We start from the raw sequence: 25214 nt of genomic DNA on the forward strand, positions 1-25214 counted from the left end.
TTCGTGTTTCCACGTGTAAGAGGAGGAGTCTGACCTAGATGATCTCCAGGGCTCCTGTCTTACAGCCTGGCTCTCACTGAAAAAAACAAACAAACATGTCATTTGAATGAAATGGGGACCCAACACCGAAGGCTTTATCCCTGCAAAGTGACATTGAGTTGCGTTTCCTAATGGTACAGAAACCATATGGTAGATGCAATGACTAAATGTTACAGCAAAATCTCGCTCCTGCACACTTTCTGGCAGGTGTGCGGATTTAGATGAATTTTGTAGTCACTATTCTGAGTTTAAAAATCATGATCCCCTCAAAAAAAATCACGATCCCCTAATTTTCTTTACAATGTTTCAGGAAAATCTCTTCCCCCCCGAGAGCGTCCTGCTTTCAGGCATCCATTTATGCTCACGAGACGGAACAGGTGTTCATGGTGTGAGTCAGAGCAAGGGTGGGGCGTCAGACCACCCGAGCTCCAGTCTCGGCTCTGCCGTTTCCCAGCAGAAGGACCCTGGGCACGTGGCTTCACCTGTCTGTGGCTCCGTGTCCTCATCTGAAAGCGGACTTGGTGGAGGGGGGGAAGCATGGAGAGCTCTCGGAACAGGCGCAGGACCGAGTGGGTGTTTAGTAAGTGCTCGCTCTTACCACCTGCACCTGCGAGTCAGGAGAGGTCTGTGGGCGCTCCCACACCAGTTAGGGCCAGAGCCGGCTGTGAGTTTAGGTCTTTTTATTGATGAACTCTGGTCTTTACTCACCTGGAAGTGAGGCAGTCCTCCTGTTCTAAGAGGAAGGTAGGCAGGCAACTGAGGTTAAATAACTTGCCCGGGCCACGCGGTTTGTAAATGCTTGTCAGAATTTCACCCGAAGCTAACTAATTCCAAGAGCCTGGCTTTATATCTGCGCACATATCTTTAAGCCAACTCTAGGTGATGTCTCATTGTGGTTACGATTCACGTGTCTCTAATGATTAGTGCCGCCGAGCACCTTTTCACGTACCTCTTGGCATTTGTATATTTTCTTTGGAAAAATGTCAATTCAGGTCCTTTGCCCATTAATTGGATCATTTTTTCCCCTATTTAGTTGTATGTGTTCTCTATATACTTACAAATACATGTATCAGAAGACACCTGGTTGCAAATATTTTCTCCCATTTCTAGGATTCTGTTCGCTTTGTTGATTTCTTTTCCTGTGCTGGAGCTATTATTTTATTATTTATTTATTTATTTATTTGTACTTTAATTCAAATTTTAATGTTCATTTAAAAATCTTGAATGCAGTGGTTCAAATTACTTCCTACATTTCCTAGTTACTATTGATTACAATAAAAACTTTGCACACACCCCAATGGTAAAGTGTAACCCTTTTATTTTCTTCAATGATTTTATTTCTTCATTTGACAGAAAGAGAGAGCACAAGCAGGGGGAGCAGCAGACAGAGGGAGAGGGAGAAGCAGCCTCCTTGCTGAGCTGGGAGCCCTATGCGGGGCTTGATGCCAGGACCATAGGATCTTGAGGAGCTGCAGGCAGACACTTAACTGACTGATGGACCCAGGTGCCCCAAAATGTAACCCTTTTAAATAATTCACACTCAACATCTATTTTATTTCTTTTCCTCACTAAATAAGTTTTTATGTATTTTATTTTATTTTTTATTATGTTCAGTTAGCCAACAGATAGTACATCATTAGTTTTTGATGTAGTGTTCAGCGACTCATTAGCTGCATGTAACACCCAGTGTTCAACACAACACGTGCCCACCTGAATATCCATCACCTGGTTACCCCCTACCCCAACTCACTCCCCTCTGTAACCCTCAGTTTGGTTCCTCTGATTAACAGTCTCTCATGGTTTGTCTGCCTCTCTGATTTCTTCCCTTTCAGTTTTCCCTCCCTTCCCCTATGGTCCTCCACACTATTCTTCACGTTCCACATATGACTGAAACTGTATGATAATTGTCTTTTTCTGCTTGACTTATTTCACTCAGCATAATCCCCTCCAGTCCCATCCATGTTGATGCAAATGGTGGGGATTCATCCTCTCTGATGGCTGAGGAATATTCCGTCATGTATATGGACCATATCTTCTTTATCCATTCATCCATTGAAGGACATCTCGGCTCCTTCCACAGTTTGGCTATTGTGGACATTGCTGCTATGAACATTGGGGTGCATGTGCCCCTTCTTTTTGCCCCATCTCTATCTTTGGGGTAAAGATACCAGGAGTACAGTTGTTGGGTTGTAGGGTAGCTCTATTTTTAATGTCTTAAGGAAACTCCATACTGTTTTCCAGAGTGGATGTACCAGCGTGCATTCCCACCAACAGTGTAAGAGGATTCTTTCCCTTTTTCCACATCCTCTCCAACATTTGTTGTTTCCTGTCTTGTCAATTTTGGCCATTCTAAGTGGTGTAAGGTGGCATCTCAATGTGGTTTTTTTTTTTTAAAGATTTATTTTTTTGACAGATAGAGATTACAAGTAGGCAGAAAGGCAGGCAGAGAGAGACAGAGAGGAGGAAGCAGGCTCCCAGCCAAGCAGAGAGCCCGATGTGGGGCTTGATCCCAGGACCCTGGGATCATGACCTGAGCCGAATGCAGAGGCTTTAACCCGCTGAGCCACCCAGGCGCCCCTCAATGTGGTTTTGATATGTGTTTCCCTGACAATTGTTTCCCTGATTGCAAGTGATGTGGAGCATTTTTCATGTGTCTGTTGGCCACGTGTATGTCTTCTTTGGAGAAGTGTCTGTTCATGTCATCTGCCCCTTTCTTGAGTGGATTTTTTTTTTGTTTTCTGGGTGTTGAGTTTGAGAAGTTCTTTCTAGATCTTGGATACCAGCCCTTTATCTGTAACATCATTTGCAAATATCTTCTCTGATTCTGTGAGTTGCCTCTTGGTTTGGTTGACTGTTTCCTTGGTTGTGCAGAAGATTTTGATCCTGCTAAAGACCCAAAAGTTTGTTTTTGCTTTTGTTTCCCTTGCCTTTAGAGATGTGTCTTGCAAGAATTTGCTGTGGTCAAGGTGAAAGAGGTTGCTTCTTGTGTTCTCCTCCAGCATTTTGATGCATTCCTGTCTCACATTGAGTTCTCTCATACATTTTTTTAAACATTATTTTATTTTTTCAGTGTTCCAAGATTCATTGTTTATGCATCACACCCAGTGCTCCATGCAATCCATGCCGTCCTTGATACCCACCGTCAGGCTCACCCAACCTCCATGCCCTCCCTCCAAAACCCTCACTTTATTTCTCAGAGTCCAGTTTGTCATGGTTCATCTCCGCCTCCAATTTCCCCCAATTCCCTTCTCCTCTCTTTCTCCTAATGTCCTCCATGTTATTCCTTATGCTCCACAGGTATGTGAAACCATATGATACTTGACTCTCTCTGCTTGGCTTATTTCACTCAGCATAATCTCTTCCAGTTGCGTCCATGTTGATACAAAAGTTGGGTATTCATCCTTTCTGATGGAGGCATAATACTCCATCGTGTATATGGACCACATCTTCCTTATCCATTCGTCCGTTGAAGGACATCTTGGCTCTTTCCACAGTTTGGGACTGTGGCTATTGCTGCTATGTACATGGGGTACAGATGGCCCTTCTTTTCTACATCTATATCTTGGGGGTAAATACCCAGTAGTGAAATTGCAGGGTCTTTCATCCATTTTGAGTTTATCTTTGTGTATGGAGTCAGAGAATGGTCCAGTTTCATTCTTCTGCCTGTGGCAGTCCAATGTTCCCAGTACCCTTTATTGAAGAGACTGTCTTTTTTCCATTGACTATTCTTTCCTTCCTTGCTGAAGATTAGTTGAACATAGAGCTGAGGGTCCATTTCTGGGTTCTCTATTGTGTTCCATTGGTCTATGTGTCTGTTTTTGTGCCAGGACCATATTGTCTTGATTATCCCAGCTTTGTAATAGAGCTTGAGGTTGGCAACGTGTCGGCCCCCAGCTTTGGTTTTCTTTTTCAACATTCCCCTGGCGATTTGGGGTCTTTTTGGGTTCCATATCAATTTTAGGATTGTTTGTTTCAGCTCCATGAAAAATGTCAATGGTATTTTGATAGGGATGGCATTGATTGTGTAGATTGCTCTGGGCACCATAGATGTTTTCACAATGTTTATTCTTCCAATCCATGAGCATGGAATTCTTTTCCATCTCATATATCTTCCCCTCCATTTCTCTCATAAGTGTTCTGTAGTTTCTAGAGTATAGATCCTTTCCTTCTTTGGTTAGGTTTATTCCAAGGTGTCTTACAGGTTTTGGTGCCTTGGTAAATGGAATCATTTCCTTAATTTCTCTTTCTTTAGTCTTATTGTTAGTGTATAGAAATGCAGGTGATTTCTGTGTATTGATTTTATATCCTGCCACATTGTTGAATTGCTGTATGAGTTCTAGTAATTTGGAGGTGGATTCTATTGGGTTTTCCATATAAAGTATCATGTTATCTGTGAAGAAAGAGAGTTTGACTTCTTTGCCTAGTTGAATGCCTTTTATTTCTTTTTGTTGTCTAATTGCTGAGGCTAGGACTTCTAGTACTGTGTTGAACAGTAGTGGTGAGAGTGGCATCCCTGTTGTGTTCCTGACCTTAAGGGAAAAGCTCTCATTTTATTTCCCCATTGAGAATGATATTTTCTGTGGAGTTTTCATAATGGCTTTTATGATATTGAGGTATGTTTCCTCTATCCCTCACATTGAAGAGTTTTCATCAAGAAAGCATGCTGTATTTTGCCAAATGCTTTTTCTGCATCAGTAGGGAGCATCATATGGTTCTTGTCTCTTCTTTTGTTAATATGCTCTATCACACTGATTGACTTAGGGATATTGAACCATCCTTGCAACCCAGGCATAAATCCCACTGGTCCTGGTGAGTTATCCTTTTAATAGACTGTTGGATCCTATTGGCTAGGATCTTTTCAAGTATTTTGGCATCCGTGTTCATCAGGGATATTGTTCTGCAATTCTCCTTTTGGATGGGGTCTTTGCCTGGTTTTGGGATCAGGGTAATTCTGGTCTCATAGGATGAGTTCGGAATTTTTCCTTCTATTTCTATTTTTAGAAACAGCTTCAGTAGAATAGATATTATTTTGTCTTTAAATATTTTGTAGAATTCCCCTGGGAAGCCATCTGGCCCTGGATTCTTGTTTTTGGGGAGGTTTTTGATTACTGTTTCCATTTCCATGTTGGTTATTGGTCTAGTCAGATGATCTATATCTTCCTGTTTCAGTCTTGGTAGTTTGTAAGTTTCCAGGAATGCATCTATTTCTTCCAGATTGCTTAATTTGTTGTCTTATAATTGCTGGTAATAATTCCTAGTAACTGTTTCTATTTCCTTGGTGTTAGTCATGATCTCTTCCATTTCATTTATGATTTTATTGATTTGGATCCTTCCCTTTTTCTTTTGGATAAGTCTGGCCAGAGGTTTATTGATCTTATCAATTCTTTCAAAGAACCAGCTTTTGTTTTCATTGATCTCTTTTACTGTTTTTCTGGTTTCTGTTTCAGTGATTTCTGTGCTGATCTTTATTATTTCTCTTCTGCTTGGTTTAGGCCTTATTTTATTTTTTTTTATTCGTTTATTTGTTAATTTACAGCATAACAGTGTTCATTGTTTTGGCATCACACCCAGTGCTCCATGCAGTACGTGCCCTCCCTATTACCCACCACCTGGTTCCTCAACCTCCCCCCCCCCCCCCCGCCGGCCCCTTCAAAACCCTCAGGTTGTTTTTCAGAGTCCACAGTCTCTCATGGTTCATCTCCCTTTCCAGTTTCCCTCAACTCCCTCTCCTCTACATCTCCCCATGTCCTCCATGTTATTTGTTATGCTCCACAAATAAGTGAGACCATATGATACTTGACTCTCTCTGATTGACTTATTTCGCACAGCATAATTTCTTCCAGTCCCGTCCATGTTGCTACAAAAGTTGGGTATTCATCCTTTCTGATGGAGGCATAATACTCCATTGTGTATATGTACCACATCTTCCTTATCCATTCATCTGTTGAAGGGCATCTTGGTTCTTTCCACAGTTTGGCAATCGTAGCCATTCCTGCAATAAACATTGGGGTACAGATGGCCCTTCTTTTCTCTACATCTGTATCTTTGGGGTAAATACCAGCAGTGCAATTGCTGGGTCATAGGGAAGCTCTATTCTTAATTTCTTCAGGAATATCCACACTGTTCTCCAAAGTGGCTGCACTAACTTGCATTCCCACCAACAGTGGAAGAGGGTTCCCCTTTCTCCACATCCTCTCCAACACCCGTTGTTTCCTGTCTTGCTAATTTTTAGGCCTTATTTTCTGTTCTTTCTCCAGGACCTTTAGGTGTAAGCTTAGTGTGTGCATTTGGGATTTTTCTAATTTTTTTGAGAAAGACTTGGATGGCTATGTATTTCCCTCTTAGTACTGCCTTTATTGTATCCCATAGGTTTTGAACCGATGTGCCCTCATTTTCACTGGTTTCTAAGAAGTGTTTAAGTTATTCTTTAATTTCCTGGTTGACCCAATCATTTTTTTTTAAAGATTTTATTTTATTTATTTGACAGAGAGAGATCACAAGTAGATAGAGAGGCAGGCAGAGAGAGAGAGGGAAGCAGGCTCTCTGCTGAGCAGAAAGCCCGATGCGGCACTCAATCCCAGGACCCCGAGATCATGACCTGAGCCGAAGGCAGCGGCATAACCCACTGAGCCACCCAGGTGCCCCGACCCAATCATTTTTTTAATGTGTGTGCATGAGGGGTCACATGGTTGTTTTAGTTAGGATTTGTAGGTCTTAGGGTTTCTGTCACATTCTGCTCTTAACAGTTAAGAGCCCAGTCAATATACAAAATACACAAGCATGGCAGTTTTCAATACACTTAGACACAAATTTAGGTTTCATATTTTTCATATCCCACCACCTATTTTCTTCCAACCATTTAAAAAATCTAAGTACCAACTTAACGTCACAAAAATAGGTGGGACAAACCAGTTTGCCAACTCCATTCCCGGGAGTTTGACATAAGCATTCCAGGAAACGTCTAGGTTTCTCTAGAACTTGGCTCTATTTGACTTACGATAAATAAGATCACACAATACTTTGCTTCCAAACTGTTATTAGTTTCTTTTTATTCTTTTGGTGATCTCCTCCAGAGTTAACTACTTCCATTTGTAGGTGATGAAATGTGTAAGGAATCCATTTCAGAATGTTGGCCCAGCTATGAGCATGGTCTTTCCCTTTACTGGAACTCAGAATTAAGACTTTGGGTTCTTGTATTTTATATTCCAGTCCCAGAAGTAGTTTTCACTGTAGAAGTTATCTGCAGGCAGTCTTATGCTTTCTAGCAGTAGTCTACAACCAGGCTCTAGCTTCTCCAGGACACTACACAGGATGGATTTAAACAGGAGTTAAACTAAGAGGCATTCTCTCAAATGAGTTTAAATGCATTTTATTTTTAGACAACCTACCTGACATGTTTTTTTCTTAATAACAATGCCTCTGCTCCAAATAAATCAGGGTCAAAATAAGTGAAGAGCTCAAGATAACATCAGTCCTGTTTGTCTAAGTCCTGGTGTTGTGTGGATGAAGAGTAGCATCCAGTTATGACAACAGGTGATACATCCAAAGTAATGGCCAGATGCATTAACATTTCTCCATCTCTAAGCCATCCTTAAAGAAAATCATATATGGGGTCACACTGTCCTCATGGTAGTCCAGCAAAGCAACCATGCCATCTGGATTCATGTTTTCTCCAATAAAGAACTGGTAGTTTTTGAAATTAGCAAGGATGTGCTTGATTTGTTCTGCAGCCCCTGCCATAAAAGGCTTTACTCTTTCTGGCCTCTGTTCTTCAAGTTTGCCTTTGATGGATTTCATATAATCTTTGATGTACTTCTTGTAGGCTTATTTTGTGAAGCTGCATCTCTGCAAGTGATGGCTTATGACAATATAAACACCAGTGATGACTGTGCTTTCGGTTCCTTCACCCTCCGGGCCTTCAGCGGAGGCATTTCCACCAATGAGTGAATCATCAATATTACCCTCTGTCCTACTGACCATCTTCCCCTCCACTTCCAGGCACAGCCCGTCCACTATCTCCCGGATCTTGTAGATTTCGGAGAACATCTCATCATGGCTGATGAGGTCCTGGTAGATGATCATGATGACGGCTGAAGAGAGACAATGGTGGCACTACCTTAGCACAAGCCGGGAGCTCTGAGTGAGCGGGTGCAGCCGGAGCAGGCACTCGGGGGGAGGGGGGAGTGGGTGGAAAAGCAACCCAATCATTCTTTGTTTTTGTTTTTGTTTTTTTTTTTAACTTTAGTTTTTTTTTTATTCGTTTATTTGTTTATTTACAGCATAACAGTGTTCATTGTTTTGGCATCACACCCAGTGCTCCATGCAGTACGTGCCCTCCCTATTACCCACCACCTGGTTCCTCAACCTCCCCCCCCCACCCCTTCAAAACCCTCTGGTTGTTTTTCAAAGTCCATAGTCTCTCATGGTTCATCTCCCCTTCCAGTTTCCCTCAACTCCCTCTCCTCTCCATCTCCCCATGTCCTCCATGTTATTTGTTATGCTCCACAAATAAGTGAGACCATATGATACTTGACTCTCTCTGCTTGACTTATTTCGCTCAGCATAATTTCTTCCAGTCCCGTCCATGTTGCTACAAAAGTTGGGTATTCATCCTTTCTGATGGAGGCATAATACTCCATTGTGTATATGGACCACATCTTCCTTATCCATTCATCCATTGAAGGGCATCTTGGTTCTTTCCACAGGCAACCCAATCATTCTTGAGCAGGATGTTCTTTAACTTCTAAGTGTTTGAGTTCCTTCCTAATTTCTTCCTGTGGTTGAGTTCCAGTTTCACAGGACTGTGGTCTGAAAATAGTCAGGGAAACATCTCAGTCTTTTGGTGTCAGTTGAGACCTGATTTGTGACCCAGAATGTGGTCTGTTCTGGAGAAAGTTCCATGTGCATTTGAGAAGAATGAGTATTCTGTTGTTTTAAGGTGGAATGATCTGTATGTGTCTGTAAAATCTGTCTGGTCCAATGTATCACCCCAAGCTCTTGTTTTTTGGTGATCTTCAGCTTAGATGATCTGTCTATTGCTGAGAGTAGAATGTTGAGATCTCCTACTGTTTTTGTATTACTATCAATATGATTCTTTATTTTGGTTAAAGACGGCTTATGTAGTTGGCTGCTTCCATGTTGGGGGCACCGATATTTACTATTGTTAGGTCTCCTTTTTGGATAATTATGATAGGGTGTCCTTCTGCATCTCTTACTACAGTCTTTAGTTTGAAAGTTAGTTTGTCTGATATAAGAATGGCTACCCAAGCTTTCTTTTGAGGTCTGTTGGCATGAGAAATGCTTCTCCATCCCCTCACTTTCAGTCTGGTTGTATCTTAGGTTCAAAATGAGTCTCTTGTAGACAGCATATGGATAGGTCCTGTCTTTTTATCCAGTCTACAACTCTGTGCCATTTCATGGGAGCATTTAGGACCTTCAGATTGAGAGAGACTATTGAAATATTTGATTTTAGTGTCATGATATTGCCTGTGAAGTTGTTTGTATAGATTTGCTCTGTAAATTTCTGGTCTATATTACCCTTGGGTCTTTCTTTCTTTTTAAATAGAATCCCCCTTAATATTTCTTGTAGGTCCAGTTTCCTGGTCACATATTCTTTCAGTTTCTGCTTGTCCTGGAAGGTCCTTGTCTCTCCATCCATTCCGAGTGACAGCCTTGCTGGATAAGGTATCCTTGCCTGCATGTTCTTCTCATTAGTATCTTGAATATGTCTTGACAGCCCTTTCTGGATTGCCAGGTCTCTGTGGATAGGCCTGACATTATTCTAATGTTCCTCTCTCTGTATGTAAGAAATCTCTCCCTCTTGGCTGCTTTCTCTATTGCTTCCTTGGTTCTAAGACTTACAAGTTTTCTATTTTGAATTCTAATAGTATATTTATAAACTAATTTTTAAAAAAAGATTTAATTAATTTATTTGTTTGACAGAGAGATCACAAGTAGGCAGAGAGACAGGCAGAGAGAGAGAGAGAGAGGAGGAAGCAAGCTCCCTGCTGAGCAAAGAGTCCGATGTGGGGCTTGATCCCAGGACCCTGGGATCATGACCTGAGCTGAAGGCAGAGGCTTTAACCCACTGAGCCACCCAGGTGCCCCTATAAACTCATTTTGATTTTCTATGTACACCCTCATATTATCTGTGAATAGTCAGAATTATGTTCCTCTCAATTCTTATTCTTTTTTTTTCTCTTGCCTTATAACACTTGGTAGATTCTTCAATGCAATGTTGATTAGAGTAGCATTGTTTGAAGAGTTTTTTTTAAAGATTTTATTTATTTATTTGACAGAGAGATCACAAGTAGGCAGAGAGGCAGGCAGAGAGAGAGGGGGAAGCAGGCTCACTGCTGAGCAGAGAGCCCGATGCGGGGCTTGATTCCAGGACCCTGAGATCATGACCTGAGCCAAAGGTAGAGGCTTAACCCACTGAGCCACCCAGGTGCCCCTCATTTGAAGATTTTAATATACCTTTCTCAGTATCTGATAGAAAAAGGAGACAAAACATTGGTAAATAATGTGATGTAATTGGCATGTATGGAACATTACATAGTTAATGCAGAATACATTATTTTACAGTAGTCCTAGCATATTTACCAAAATAAATGATATGTTTGACCATGAATGAAGTCTACACTTTTTTTTTTAATATTTTATTTATTTGACAGAGAGAAATTACAACTAGGCAGAGAGGCAGGCAGAGAGAGAGGAGGAAGCAGGCTCCCTGAAGAGCAGAGAGCCCGATGCGGGGCTCGATCCCAGGACCCTGGGATCACGACCTGAGCCGAAGGCAGAGGCTTTAACCTACTGAGCCACTCAGGCGCCCCTGAAGTCTACACTTTTTAAAATCCTAAAATTAACTAGATTATATTCTTATCCACAGGGGAATTGAATCATAGGATAATTTGAAGAAAACCAGGAAGTTCCTACGGGAGAGAGAGGGAATCACAAGGGAAATTCTCAACCTTTCCTGCCTCCGAGCTTGCAGACAATCCCACTCTGTCTGTGAAGAGCAGTGCGATTAGCTAGACAGGAGTTGAGCCTTAAGTCAGAGTTCTGCCTGCCCCAGCCACACCTTGCAGCCTTGGCCTGTGGTCCCTCAGAGCTGCCCTTTCTGGTGGCCCTGAGCTAAGAGGGACAACATGGCTGTGTGGGAATGGGAAGCTGCACAGCCCTAGTGATGACGGCGCTATTGCATTGTCCTCACCAGCCCAACAGCACGCTTTCTGAGTGAAATACAGCACCATAGCAGGTTCCTGACCTTCCTTAGGGGTTGAAAATCATCTTGGGATTCATCTATTAGAAATACGGATTCAACATGTGTTCTTTCTTCTGGAAAAGCAATAGACTGAAATAGCCATCATGGCTTCCTGAGCACCTGTCTGGAGAGCCAACACACCGGCTCTTTGTGGAATTCTCCCCCTTAAACGTCCAAACTATGATGTAGATATTATCAGTCACATTTTCTAGATGGTTAGACAGGGCTCAGAGATGATTCGAGTCACAGAGGATTTTAGGGTCAGAACCCTAAGTGGGATCCCCAAACTGACTCCAAATCCCTTGTTATTCCATAGGTGGTGCTATTTCCCTCTTATCTCTGGTCTTCTGGATCAGGAAACGTGTCAGGTCTCAGGATTTTATTGCTGTGTGGCCAAGTGGAGCAGATTTTGTTGGCCTTTTTACTTCTGCCCATCATGATCATTAAGATAATTATCTCAATGGAGTACCTCTGAGTAAATTACTCAATGATTCCTAGGAATAGAGATATTATAATTGATATTATATTATATATATCACACATATAATATAGCATATACTATTAATATAACATTAATATAATTATTATACACTAATATATTAATTATAACATTAATATAATATATAATATAATGATATTAAATTGATAAATTAATAATTAAATTTCTATTAAAATGATATTTAAATTACTGAAAGAACTATCTTTCTAAAATTGATTCAGGGTAGGGGTGCCTGGGTGGCTCAGTAGGTTAAGCCTCTGCCTTCAGCTTGGGTCATGATCTCAGGGTCCTGGGATTGAGCCCCACATCGGGCTCTCTGCTCAACAGGGAGCCTGCTTCCCCCTCTCTCTCTGCCTGCCTCTCTGCCTACTTGTGATCTCTCTCTGTCAAATAAATAAATAAAATCTTTAAAAAAATAAATTTAAAATTGATTCAGGGTCTGGTATATTTAGAGTCTGCTGTAAGACAGGTGTGAAGTAGGGGTGCCTGGTGACTCAGTCGTTAAGCATCTGCCTTCAACTCAGGTCATGATCCCAGGGCCCTGGAATTGAGGCCCATGTCAGGCTCCCTGCTTGGCGGGCCCTGTTTCTTCCTCTCCCTCTATCCCTGCTTGTATTCCCTCTCTCACTGTCTCTCTCTGTCAAATAAATAAATAAAATCTTGGAAAAAAAAAACAGGTCTGAAGTAATATTTTAAAACACTCAGCTCAGCCTTCTACAAAGTGAGACAATGTTTATAAATGTTGCTAAAGTACTCCCTTACCAATGGTTACTTACTTGCCAGCCATCGGAGCGTTTATATGGTATGACTATGACTTCCATTAGCTAAAATCTGCAGGGAAAGAACTAAGACAGTGTATCCAAGCTTTAAGGGGACTTGTGTTTAAATTAGTGTTGAGACAATGAGCTACTCTGTTCTATTTTGTAGTCCAAGGGAATGGTGCCAGACAGCTCTAAGATGTTGGGAGGTTCTAAAATTCTGACTTGAAATGATCTGTGTGCTTCAGAGGTTTGGTCAGGAGAAGGGACAGAGCACAGCTTCTGTGAACACCTCTGTTACCTGTGTTGGCCATGGAACAGGTAACTCCTGTAGGCATCACTTTGATTTCTTGGTACTGTTGTTAAAGGTGCTTTTGTCTCAAGCGCCTCCCTTTGGTAGTAATTAGAATGATGATGGAAATTTTTATCTATTACCATCCACAGGCTGGATCCTGGGCTGACAGGGAAGCTATCCTTTAACAGTTTACCAAGCTCAAAATGACTGGGCAAAACCTCAGAACATGAGCCCTATTTCTGCCCCAAGCCCATGTTGTGTATCTGCTTCCAGAAGAAAAAGATAACAACACAACAACAAAAAAATGCCATTGCAAACATGAAGAGAAGAAAAAAAAAATGAAAGAACCTCTCCTGCTCCCATCAGATTAACGTCATACAATCATGCACATACTGAAAACATAAGAAAAAGTCTGTAACTTTCTGGAATGTTCTTTCTCATGATGATGATGCGTAAGTCTGTATGTAAAACAAAACAGAACGAATATAGCAACCTGCCCTGAATGTTCCTTCCCCGGAGCACTCCCTTCCTTGTGAAGATTGTGTCTCCCAGGCAGCTGTCCTGACTTGGGTCTGAATAAATCTCTCTTTCTTTCTCTCTAAAATGTTTAAGAGAGTTTGTCCCTTTAGTGTCGACAATACAGTATGTTTTCTTTTTAAGTGAAAACCAACGTTCCTGGGTCACACCTCCAACAGTGCAGAAGGGAAGTTGTTCTCGTTCATCCTGGAGCTTCCCTGCAGAACGGAGCATGTGTGTATTTTCCAGCACAAATGGGCTCATCCTAGAAGGACGCTCGGAAGGTCTGAGAAGCACTCTCCACTCCATGGGTGAGACCAGAAGGTGAAACTCCTCCCGCTTAGAGCATTACTTTTTGGGTCTTAAAACTACCTTGGAAATGGGGGAAACCACTTCATTTCCCAATGCCCAGGCCTGGGAGGGTCTGAGAGCAGCTGAACTTGCTGGGAGCCAGGAACAGCTCCGCAGACAGGGCAGGGGCAGGAAGGGAAGGGGCCCGGCTCTGGGGGTGGTCTGCAGTCATGGGGGTCCGCGGAAGGGGCCGGCTGTCTGAGGGGCTCTGCCCACCCACCAGTGCCTGCAGCGCAGAGCCAGGTGTTGGACCAGGAGGCGCGTTGGGGACCACCTGCAGTCGCAAGGAGTCGGGTGTAGGGTCTGCCAGGTACAGGCAGGGGAGGCATCCAGTGGGCTGGGGCACACTCTCCTCCGCCAATTACCATCTGGGCGGTGGAGCTACCTCTGTGGGCAGATCTGGAGCTGTGCAGGGCTGCAAAAGTGGGGCTGAGGAAGGCGAGCTCTGAGGGACCCTGGGCCGGTGATTGCGTGCTGTGTGGTGGGTTGCGGTCTGGGGGTAGGGTGTGCCCTGGGTGGGAGGCAGGGTCCTCGAAGGGCACGTGAAGTGAGTTCACTCTGTGGACTCAGATGAGTTTTCTTTTTTGCATGAAAGTTTTTTCTAGTTGATACCCATCAATTGGCCTTTATCCCCCAGATCCGTGAACTCCAGGGCACCCCCTCACCCAAGCTTTTGTGGGATGGGTTGTGGACATTTCAGGGTTTCCCGTGTTCCCCAGGAAGAGTGCATGTAAAGAGAGCAAAGGGAGTCCCCAACTTCAGGGGGTGCCTCCCGTTCCCCAGCACAGTGCAGGTAATGGGCCTTGAGCAGCACCCAGAGTTCAGCAGGGTGTCCCCTGTTCCCTCAGGCACAGGTGTGGCGCTAACAAGCCCCAGAGCCATCCCCAACTTCAGCATTGTTTCCCATGTCCCCTGGGATGGTGGTAATGGGCTCTCAGGGTCTGGCAGGAGGGTCCTCCAGGTTCCTGCCCCCCCACCCCCCAGGCACAGGCGTGATGGTAACAAGCCCCAGAGCCATCCCCCAGCTTCAACACTGTGCTCGCTGTCCGTGGGGGATGTTGGTAATAGCTTCATCATTGTGCCCTGTGTCCCCAAGTTTGGTGGTAACGGGCTGTCAGGAGGGTGCAGGAGTGGCTTCCCCCTGCGGGTCTCGAGCCCAGGGTTGGAGGGGGGCATGGACCAGACCCGACTCAAGTTGCATAAGGAAACAATGAGTTGAGCATTTTTTGGAAGAGTAACTTTGCTTCTCCAAAAAGGACAATGGCCTTGGTTGAATTTAGAGTGAAGCTAATTACTACTTAAGAAACAAGCGTGTTTCTCTTTCTCCTAGGAGTTGGAGAAGGTGTGCTGGCCTTAGGTCAGAGGTGCCTGCTTATCCCCACCTGACAACACTTTTCCACTCTGGCTCCACGAGGCCCGAAGTTTTGAAACCAGCGTCTGAGTTGGTCATGCAGCTTGTCTCAGGATGTCGGCGCTCCAAGAAGGCAGCAGGTATGTTGGGCGCAATGCCACATTCGTGTCGGGACGGGAGGTAGACGTTCTCTTTCACCCCAAACCTCCTGGGCTTTTCTCTTGTCTCAGTGGAGCCACAAAGTCATGCTAAAGCAGCGATCAGCCATCTAGAGGGATACCAGGGGTCCTGAGTTTCCCTGCAGGGAGCACCTGGTAGGGGATCTCGTTGTCTCTGTTTATTTCTGGCTCACAGAGGTATTTGGAACATCTCTTTCCCAGGCAATCCCTTGGATTGGAAAGGGAAGATGAGATGGACTCGGTGTGTGTTTGGGACCTAGAATGCGTCCTTCATCTAACAGTGTTGATTCCATGGGGCCGAGGCTGCGGTGGAACGGCCGGCCTCTAGCGTGAGTGGCTGTTTGAGGTCAGATGCAGACTTCGATGATGTCATTTTTCAAAGGTGAAGCTTCATAATTGATTAGTCTTTTCATCAAAAGAGTTACAATTAGGGTCAAGGGAAGATTCAAAATTATTCAAAGTAGACATTCATCGTTTAAAAGGAAAGCTTGACTTTCTAGTTTGACTCAATGCATCCTCTAGATATTTTGATGTGCTGTATTTTCTCTTCAGTTTCCTTGGTGGTGGAGTCAGAAGGAGAGCCTTTGGGAATTCTCCTGGATAGAGGCCTGCTGGTGGCTTCAAGGGGCTTGGCGGATGTCAGGAGCCCTGGGGTGAGTTCTGGAACTGCTTGCCTGAGGCTGGGTGAGTCAGTTATCCCACAGTTTCTGTTTCCTCCTTAAGAATTTGCTGGCAGGTACCATCTATGGAAAGGCTTTTTACACAGAAACTGTTCTACATAATGAAGAGCAAATAAAGCGAGGAGATTTGGGCTGTATTATTCTGTAAATAATGGTTTTAAAACCCCCTGTCATAAGCTATGGTACTTTGTTGCACAGGGAGTTCTCGGGAAGCTGCAATGAAAGATTCAGTTCTCAGAGCAGGTTCACTGAGAAGAAATACAAAAAAAAAAAAAAAAAAAGTAAAGCACAGCCTCAGAGCTGTAACAGGGTGCAGTGGCCTTTGTGAGGGGGAGAAATGGAGGAGGAGTGTCAGTTGTTGAGTAGCTCGGGGAGTGACTCCTTGTGCTCCCAGAGAAAATCTCCCCTGGGGGGTGGCTGCTCACCTGGTAGCCCATCCTGGGCTCTGAAACCTGACTCAGTGAGTCCCTTGTGACTGGAACTGGGGAATTGATGAAGAAAACAGAGTGAACCCTGGAGGATGCCTGCATCTTTGCACTCTGACGACTCCACGAGGCCAAGGAATCCATTGCCCGTGAGGCGTGTCAGGATCCCTGAGGGTCTGGGCTTTGCTCCCTGGGACAAGGTTGTGTCTTCATCCTCATCTGAACCACAGCCATGTTGTCTGGTTGTGGAGACCCCGACCGTTACGTGACCACGTCATCATTATTCTTGTTATTTTTTTAAAGATTTTATTTATTTATTTGGCAGAGAGAGATCACAAGTAGGCAGAAAGGCAGGCAGAGAGAGTGAGAGGGAAGCAGGCTCCCTGCCAAGCAGAGAGCCCGATGCGGGACTCGATTCCAGGACCCTGAGATTATGACCTGAGCCGAAGGCAGAGGCTTAAACCACTGAGCCACCCAGGCGCCCTATTCTTGTTATTTTAAGCAACATAGACATTGACTTCGAGATCCAAATACCAAAAGGAGAAACACAAGGTCAGACAGATACATGAGGACTGAACTTGTGGCCGCTCTCATTAGTATGGGCAGCGCAGGGCGCCCCGGATGGGAAGAACACGGGGTTCTGTTTGGATAGAAGTGAGCTGTGCACGTGGAGCGCTTCCTTCTCTCTTCTCCCTTACTTCTCTGAGGGGAGAGTGGAGTGCTGCCTGGAGCTTGGCTTCTGATTTGAAGGAATGGGAGACGAGAGATTTGAGAGCCGTGCTCATGCTGACTGCTGCTCCGTGCCCAGTGAGTGAGGGTTTGAAGCCCGGACTTGGAAGCGCTGGTGTTCAGGGAGGATGTGGTCTGAGTTTCCCACACACAGAGTCACCGGCTGGTCTGCCTAAATGGACCCGTCCCTGCCTTTTGAAGGGCAGCTTGAAGGTGGCTCGAAACCCTTGGGCACTGGAGGAATGATCTGGAAGGGACACCTGGCTGGGCCAGTGTAGACAAGCCCAGGGGATTCCAGAGCTAATGACGAACACGTTTCTGAGGCTGGAGTTGGCTTCTCTGTGAGCAGCCCTGAGCTGGGGAGGAAAGCAGTCTCTGGGTGTTAGGAGTCACCGTGTCAGCAGGTGTGGGCCTGGCAGGGGGTCAGATCAGAGCTGGGAGGTTGTGAGCCGTGGCAATGGCCTTCGCTCTGGATGCACAGGCCAGCATGCTCCAGGGACGGTGCTCTGCTCCCGCCAGTCCTCCTGCTGCAGACGTGATAGGAAACTGGCTTCCTGGCGGGTTCTCAGGAGCTCATCTCGGCAGGGGGCTTGGTGGGAAGCAGCCCACAGGCAGCTGGGAGAAAGGAGGAATTGAGGTTACTCCCAGCTCTTCTGGGTTGTTTTGAGCGAGGCAAAGGAGGAGGTTTCTGGGGGAAGGAGGTAGTCTGTGTTTCACCTGCCGAGGAAGGTGCCTTTCTCAGTGGACTTGCTGATGTTTGTGTCTGGGAGATCTCAACTTCTACCCCCCCAACAAACTTCTTTCTTTCTTTCTTTCCTTTTTAAAATGTAATTTAATTTTTTAGTGTTCCAAGATTCATTGTTTATACCCCACACCCAGTGCTCCATGCAATACATGCCCTCCTTAATGCCTACCACCAGGCTCACCCAGCCCCCACTCCCCTCCCCTCCAAAACCCTCAGTTTGTTTGTCAGAGTCCACAGTCTCTCATGGTTCATCTACCCCTCCATTTCCCCCCAATTCACTTTTCCTTTCATTTTCCTAATGTCCTCCATGTTATTCCTTATGTTCCACAAGTAAGTGAAACCATATGATAATTGACTTTCTCTGCTTGACTTATTTCACTTAGCATAATCTCCTCCAGTCCCGTCTATGTTGATAACAAAAGTTGGGTATTCGTCCTTTCTGATGGAGGCATAATACTCCATAGTATATATGGACCACATCTTCTTCATCCATTTGTCTGTCAAAGGGCATTTGGCTCTTTCCATAATGTGGCGACTGTAGCCATTGCTGCAATAAACATTGGGGTACAGATGGCCCTTCCTTTCACTGCATCTGAATCTTTGGGGTAAATATCCAGCAGTGCAATTGCAGGGTCATAGGGAAGCTCTATTTTTAATTTCTTAAGGAATCCCCACACTGTTCTCCAAAGTGGCTGCACAAACTTCCATTCCCACCAACTGTGTAAGAGGGTTCCCCTTTCTCCACATCCTCTCTAGCACTTGTTGTTTCTTGTCTTGCTAATTTTGGCCATTCTAACTAGTGTAAGGTGGTATCTCAATGTGGTTTTGATTATTTGAATTTCCCTGATGACTAATGATGATAAAAATTTTTTCATGTGTCTGATAGACATTTGTGTGTCTTTGGAGAATTGTCCATTCATGTCTTCTGCCCATTTTTGACATGATTATCTGTTTTTTGGGTGTTGAGTTTGAGAAGTTCTATATAGATCTTGGATACCAGTCCATTATCTGTAATTTCATTTGCAAATATCTTCTCCCATTCTGTGAGTTGCCTCTTTGTTTTGTTAACTCTTTCCTTGGCTGTGCAAAAGCTTGAGGAACTTTTTGAGGAAGTTCCAATAGTTCATTTTTGCCTTTGTTTCCCTTGCTTTTGAAGGCATGTCTAGCAAGAAGTTGTTGTGGCTGAAGTCACAGAGGTGACTGCTTATGTTTGCCTCTGGGATTTTGATGGATTACCATCTCACATTGAGGTCTTTCACCCATTTTGGGTTTATCTTTGTGTATGAAGTCAGAGAATGGTCCAGTTTCATTTTTCTGCATGTGGCTGTCCAATTTTCCCAGCACCACTTATTGAAGAGACTGTCTTTTTTCCAGTGACTATTCTTTCCTGTCTTGCTGAAGATTAGTTGACTATAGAGTTGAGGGTCCCTTTCTGGGTTCTCTATTGTGTTCCATTGGTCTATGTTTCTGTTTTTGTGCCAGGACCATATTGTCTTGATGATCACAGCTTGGAAATAGGGCTTGAGGTTGGGAACGTGTTGCCTCCAGCTTTGGTTTTCTTTTTCAACATTCCCCTGGTGATTTGGGTTCTTTTTGGGTTCCATATCAATTTTAGGATTGTTTGCTCCAGCTCCATGAAAAATGTCAATGGTATTTTGACCGGGATGACATTGAAAGTATAGATTGCCCTGGGCAGCATTAGACATTTTCACAATGTTTATTCTGATCCATGAACATGGAATGCTTTTCCATCGTTTTGTGTCTTCTTCGATTTCTTTCATGAGTGTTCTGTAGTTCTTTGAGTACAGATCCTTTACCTCCTTGGTTAGGTTTATTCCAAGTTATCTTATGGTTCTTGGTGCTATAGTAAATGAAATCAATTCTCTAATTTCTCTTTCTATATTTTCATTGTTCGTATTTAATAAAGCAACTGATTTCTGTGTACTGATTCTGTATCCTGTCACATTAATGAATTACTGTATGAATTCTAGTAATTTGGGGGTGGAGTCTCTTGGATTTTCCATATAAAGTATCATGTCATTTGTGAAGAGAGAGAGTTTGACTTCTTCTTTGCCAATTTGATACCTTTTATTTCTTTTTGTTTTCTGATTGTTGTTTCTAGGACTTCTAGTACTATGTTGAACAACAGTGGCAAGAGTGGGCATCCTTGTCGTGTTCCTGATCTCAAAAGGAAGGCTGTTAGCTTTCCCCATTGAGAATGATATTCGCTGTGGGTTTTTCATAGATAGATTTTATGAGGGTGATGAACATTCCCTCTATCCCTATACTATGAAGAGGTTTTTAAAAAAATATATTTTATTTATTTATTTGACAGAGATCACCAGTAGGCAGAGAGAGAGAGGAGAAAGTAGGCTCCCTGTGGAGCAGAGAGCCTGATGTGGGGCTCCTCAATTAGACGGATTCCTAAGTATCTTACGGTTTGGTGTGAAATTATATGTAGGATGGACTCCTTAATTTCTCTTGATCTCATTGTTGCTCTAGACAAATGCAGGTGATTTCTGTGCATTGATTTTATATCCTGCCACTTTACAGAATTCCTGGATGAGTTCTTGCAGTTTTGAGGGTGGAGTCTTTTGGGTTTTCTACAGAAAGTATCCTACTGTCTGCAAAGCATGAGAGTTTGAATTCTTCTTTGCAAATACAGATGCCTTTTATTTCTTTTTGTTGTCTGATGGTTGAGTCTAGGAATCCTAGAACTACGCTGAACAAGAGTGATGAGAATGGGCATCCCTGTCGTGTTCTTGAACTGAAGGGAAAAGCTCTCAGTTTTTCCCCATTGGGAATGTTATTCGTTGTGGGTTTCCCGTCAATGGCCCTTATGATGTGGAGGTATGTACCCTCTATCCTTCCATGCTGAAGAGTTTTGATCAAGAAAGGATGCTTTAATTTGTCAAATGCTTTTTCTAAATCTATTGGGAGGATCCTATGGTTCTTCTTCTTTCTTCTATTAAGGTAGTTGATTCCATGGATTGATTTGCGGTTGTCAAACCACCCTTGCAGCCCAGTTATAAATTTGATTTGGTCATGGTGAATCATCCTTTTAATGGGCTGTTGGATCCTATTGGCTACTATGTTGGTGAGAATTTTTGCATCCACATTCATCAGGGATAGTGGTCCATAATTCTCCTTTTGGGTGGGGTCTTTGTCTGGTTTTGGGACCAAGGTAATGCTGGCCATGAAAAGGGTTGATTGTTTTCCCTCCATTTCTATTTTTTGGAAAAGTTTCAGAGGAATAGGTATGAAATCTTCTTTAAATGTTTGGTGGACTTCCCCTGGGAAGCCATCTGGAGCTGGGCTCTTGTTTCCTGTGGGATTTTGATACTGCTTCAATTTCGTTGCTGATTATGGGTCTCCTCAGGTTTCCTTTGCTTCCCAGTTCAGTTTTGATTGTTTTTATGTTTGTGGGAATGCATCCATTTCTTGGAGATGGCCTGATTTGTTGACATAGACTTTCCATCCTATGTTCTTATAATTGTTTGTATTTGTTTAGTGTTGGGTGTGATCTCTCCTTGGTTCATGATTTTATTGATTTGGGTCCTTTCTCTTTCCTTTTGGAGGTGTCTGGCCAGGGTTGTATCAATCTTACTAATTCTTTCAAAGAAGCTGCTCCTAGTTTCATTGATTTGTTCTACTGTTCTTTTGCTTTCTACTTCATTGATTTCTGCTTGAATCTTTATTATTTCTGTTCTCCTCCTGGGTGTAGGTTTGATATGCTACTCTTCCTCCAGCAGTTTTAGGTGTAGGGTTAGGTTGTGTATTTGAGACCCTGCTTGGTTCTTGAGAAAGGCTTGTGGTGTGATATACTTCCTTCTTACGACCACCTTTGCTGCCTCCCAGATATTGAATGGTTGTGTTTTCATTCTCACGTGTTTCTATGAATTTTTAAAATTCATCATGAACTGACTAGTTGACCCATTCATTCTTTCAGGATGTTCTATCTAGCCTGCATGTATTTGAATTGTTTCCACTTTTCCTCTTGTGATTGAGTTCCATTTTCGTTCTTTCTTTTTTTAAAGATTTATTTATTTGACAGATAGAGATCACAAGTAGGCAGAGAGGCAGGCAGAGAGAGAGAGGAGGAAGCAGGCTCCCAGCCAAGCAGAGAGCCCGATGTGGGGCTCGATCCCAGGCTGGGATCATGACCTGAGCCAAAGGCAGAGGCCCCAACCCGCTGAGCCACCCAGGCGCCCCTTGAGTTCCATTTTCAAAGCACTGTAGTCTTCAAATATGCAGGGAATGATCCCAGTCTTTGGGGATGAGAGTGAACATGGCAGCCTCCCAGTCTCTGGCCTCACAGCTGAGAGCTCAGGCCCCACTCCTCAGTGCACCCTCGGAGAAGCGGTCAATCCTTTGTGTCTCCCTGGTCTCTGTCCACACTCTGTGCTCACTGGACCTGAGACCAAGCCTTTCTGTCCCTGGCACATGACCCTGTTTGGTGTCTCAAATCCAGCAGATGCCTGCAGCATGCTCAGGCACCACTCCTCCTGGGGGAGCAAGGGTGCTCTCCCCAGGGATGCCGCTTCTCAGGCCCCTTCTCAAAGAGCAGTGGCCAGACTGTGCTGGGGATCACAGTTGATGGCAGCCTCCAGCTTGGAGCCCACTCCTGGGCTCACTCTTTGCAGCCGGCTTCCCTCTCTGATACCTGGGAGCGCTGCTGCCCTCAAGCGCCCCTGGTCTTCCTGGGACCCCAAGGATCCTGAGAGCACACTGTCCCATCGAGGGTTCCAACCCTGCCCAGCCGCCAGAGTGACATCCTTCACCAGAGCAGACTTCTACAAGCTCCGATTTTGTGCTCTGCTTGGCAGTAGCCGGCTGACAGAGGCTCCTCCCCCAGGGTTTATCTTCCCGCCTATCAGCTTAGACTCACTTCTCTGTACCTCCTGCCTTGTGGAAAGTGGTTGCTTTTCTGTTTGTAGAGTTGCTGCTATTCTTTTCTTGGCTCTCTGCTTGAATTTGCAAGTGTTCAGGATGGTCTGATAGCCATCTAGCTGAATTTCTTGTGCCGGATGAAATGAAGGTGTCCTACTCCTCTGCCATCTTGGACTGTCTCTTCTTCTTTCTCCAGACTTCTTTGGGTGTTTGGAGTCCTTTGTGATTCCATACGAAGTTTAGGGCTGTCTTCTATTTCTGTGAATAATGTCTTCGGAATTCAGCTGGATTTCATCCCAAGTGCACGTTACTTTGGGTACGGTGCACATGTGAACATTATTAATCTTCCAGTTAATGAGCATGGCGTATGCTTGCATTTATTTGTGTCGTCTTCCAAACCTTTGGCCCATACATTCACCCACCAACACGCACACATTTTTCCTCCCTTTTTTGCCATGTGTTCAGTATACCAGGTCTTTCTCATTCTTGATTACTTTTATTCCTAGATTATTTTTTGCATGATGCAATTGTCAATGACATTGCTTTCTTAATTTCTCTTTGTGAAAGTTGGTCATCAGTAAACAGAAATACAAGTTGGGGCACTTGGGTGGCTCAGTCAGTTAAGTGTCTGCCTTCAGGTCACGTCACGATCCTGGGTTTCTGGGAATGAGCGTGACATTGAACTCCCTGCTCAGAAGGGAGTTTCCTTTTCCCCCACCCTCTGCTGCTCCCCTTGCTTGTGCATACTCTCTCTCTGTCAAATTCATACATTCATTTAAAGAAAGAAATGCAAGAAGTCTCTATATATTGACTTTGTATCCTGTGGCTTTACTGTATTTGTTTATTGTAACAGTTTTGGGTTTTTTTGTGGACTCTTTAGGGATTTCTACATATGGTATCATGTCATCTGCAAATAGTGACCATTTTCTTTTCCTATTCAGATTTCATATCTTTTTTTGTTTTGCTTTTCGTCTAAATGGCTTGGCTAGGGCTTTCAGTATGATGATGAGTGAAAGTGGTAAGAATGGGCATCCTTATCTTGTTCTTGCTGGTAGTGGGAAAGTTTCCAGCATTTCACCCTCGAGTATGATGTCAGCTGTGGGCTTTTCATAGGCTTTTGTTTGGTGGAGATTTGTTCCCTCAGTACCCGGATGGTTTAGAGTCTTTATCATAAATGCATATTGAATCGTTTCAAGTGTTCTTTTCGCTTCTTTTGTAACAATCCTAGGATTTTTATCTTTTTTTTTTTTTGTTAAGGCAATGCGTGCTATTGGTGGATGTGCAGATGTGGAGTCATCCCTGTGTCCCTGGAATCAATCCCACTGGATCGTGTTGTGTGATTCCTCTGATGGATTGTTGAATTAATGTTGCTGATAACAACATGGTCGAGGATTTTGCATCTCTGTTCATGAGGGATAGTAGCCTTTCCTTTTCTTGTAGCGTCCTTGTCTTGTTTTGGTACCAGCATAATGCTGCTTTCATGAAGTGAGTTTGAACGTATGCCCTCCTAGCCTTTTTTTTTTTTAAGATTTTATTTATATATTTGATAGGGAGAGATCACAATTAGGCAGAGAGGCAGGCAGAGAGGGGGAAACAGGGTCCCTGCTGAGCACAGAACCCGATGTGGGACTCCATCTCGGGGACCCTGAGATCATGACCAGAGCCAAAGGCAGAGGCTTAAACCACTGAGCCACCCAGACGCTCCTGTTCTCTCCTTTTTAAAAAAAACAGTTTGGGAAGGGTTGGTATTAATTCTTCTTCTACTGTCTGGTTGAACTCTTCAGTGAAAATGTTTGGTTTTGGGCACTTGTTTTCTGGGAGGACTTGATTATCGAATCAGTCTTTTTACCAGTGATCAGTCTGTTCAGATTTTTTTTTTCCTTCATGGTTCATTCTAGGTTGTTGTTAGGAATTTATCCATTTCTTCTAGGTTGTCCAAGGTGTTAGCCTCTATGTACTCAGTACTCTCTAATTCATTGTATTATTATTCATTGTATTATTCACTGTAATATTCATTGTATTATTCATTGTAATAGCTCATGTTTCTTTATTTTTTTAAAGTTTTTCACATTTTTAATTTAAATTCAGTTAGCCGAGGTAGTTTTTGACATAATGGTCAATGATTCATTAGTTGCATATAACACCAAGGACTCATCATCACGTGTTCCCTCCTTAATACACATCACCCAACTACCCTGCCTCCTAACTTACCTCTCCTCCAGTTTGTTTCCTATGATTAAGAGTCTCTCATGGTTTGTCTCCCTCTCTGATTTCTTCCCATTCAGTTTTCCCTCCCTTCCTCTGTGGTCCTCCATGCTGTTCCTTGCATTCCACGTATGAGTGACACCATATGATTATTGTCATTCTCTACTTGACTAATTTCATTTAGCATAACCCCTTCTAGTTCCATCCATGTTGATGCAAATGGTGGGGATTCATCCTCTCTGATGGCTGAGGAATATTCTATGGTATGTATGTGCCACATCTTTGTCCA

The 25214-nt window shown here is 43.7% G+C and overlaps 1 pseudogene; it reads right to left on the reverse strand.

Annotated features, from left to right (window-relative positions):
• Nucleotides 1-7063: 7063 nt before the first annotated feature.
• On the reverse strand, nucleotides 7064-8135 carry LOC123942561 (annotated as a pseudogene).
• Nucleotides 8136-25214: the final 17079 nt, after the last annotated feature.

Source organism: Meles meles, chromosome 5, assembly GCF_922984935.1.
Source record: "Meles meles chromosome 5, mMelMel3.1 paternal haplotype, whole genome shotgun sequence".
Classification (NCBI taxonomy): domain Eukaryota; kingdom Metazoa; phylum Chordata; class Mammalia; order Carnivora; family Mustelidae; genus Meles; species Meles meles.